Source organism: Apis dorsata, unplaced genomic scaffold (genome assembly GCF_000469605.1).
Source record: "Apis dorsata unplaced genomic scaffold, Apis dorsata 1.3 scaffold_389, whole genome shotgun sequence".
NCBI classification, from domain to species: domain Eukaryota; kingdom Metazoa; phylum Arthropoda; class Insecta; order Hymenoptera; family Apidae; genus Apis; species Apis dorsata.
Genome location: NW_006263650.1, coordinates 48,446 through 49,966, shown reverse-complemented (window position 1 = coordinate 49,966; position 1,521 = coordinate 48,446).

Sequence of the window (1,521 nt, the reverse complement as noted above, 5' to 3'; positions counted from 1 at the left end):
CCCCCCCCCTCCCCCACTTTCCGCCACCTGATTCAGGCCCACCGCCAATGCGCCTATCCGAAACGATCGAATTTCTTCGAACCGCATTTCACGTCGTCTCGCCTTTTTATTATCCTCTATTTTCTCCGATCCTTCCTTTTCCTTTTCCTTTCCTTCCTTCTCCATTGTTTTGAAAAGTTTTGTAAAAAGGGAAAAAGGACATATTTGGATTATTTACGATATTTACGATATTTTTTTCCTTCCGTATAGATATAAATTTGGAAATTATAAAATATTATATGTTATTTATATTGTAAAATATAAATTTGGAAAAATTTGGAAATTCGAGGATCGAGGAGGAGAAGGAAGAAGGAAATTTTTTTGCGGGTAAGAATAAAAGAGATTTAATGTCACGAAATGTAATGTGATTTTCGGACGCTTGATTATGTTATTTTAGGGGGAATGAATATCGGCGGTAATTTATTCGGGGGTTTAATCAGGAGGCATCGGAGTGCTATTTTGGCAGCACGGATAAATTTAATGCCCCGACTCGTTATGGCGTCGCGCTCACCTGCCCGAGCGCACCCTTCCCGCCAATGAATTGTCCGCGGAATCGAACGGCACGCGTATTCAATTCCGGCGGAATTCGACGCGCGTGGCCCCGATGAAACGGTAACCGTTTAAAGTCATCGGTCGATAATTGAGTTATTACTCGCTGTGCAATTTCCTATCCACCCGCTGTGAAAATTTCCATTTCCATTTTCGAATTTCTGCTCCCCCCCCCTCTTTCGATGAACCGAGATTTTCCAAGTTTTTTTACTTACGTTTTAATTAATTTAAATACAAATTTCGAAAGAAAGATCTCGATCTCTTCGTTTTCCTTCTCACTTCATTCTTTCTTATCTCGTTAAAATTTAGCATAGCTGCTTCACCATTTTTCCATTTTTCGAAAACGAATCTCTTTCTTTCTTTCTTTCTCTTTTAACTTTATTTCGTTGGATTTTCTCTTTCTCTTATTTCTTTAATTCTAATTCTTAACATTTTCATCTCATTCTTTTCATACGTTGAATTCTTCTTTCTTATTTCTTTTGCTCTAGCATTTTTCCTTTTCTGCATCTTCCTTTCTTTTTTTGTATTTCTCACGTACATCTCGTTTCCTGTCTTTTATTTCTTTTGTCCTAACATTTTTTCCTCTTCATTTCGCATGTTTAATTCTTCTTTCTCTCTTCCTTTCTCTTTTAACTTTATTTCATTGGATTTTCTCTATCTTTCTCTCTCTTATTTCTTTAATTCTTAGCATTTTCTTTTCATACCTGGAATTCTTCTTTCTTATTTCCTCTTATCTCTCATTCTTTCCTTTTCTCCCTCTTCCTTTCTTTTTTTTATATTTTTCACATATATCTAGTTTTCTATCTTTTATTTCTTTTGTTCCAACATTCCTTTTCATTTTGCATGTTTAATTCTTCTTTCTTTCTCTCTCTTTCTCTCTCTTATTTCTTTAATTCCAATTCTTAGCATTTTCATCTCTTTTCTTTTCATACG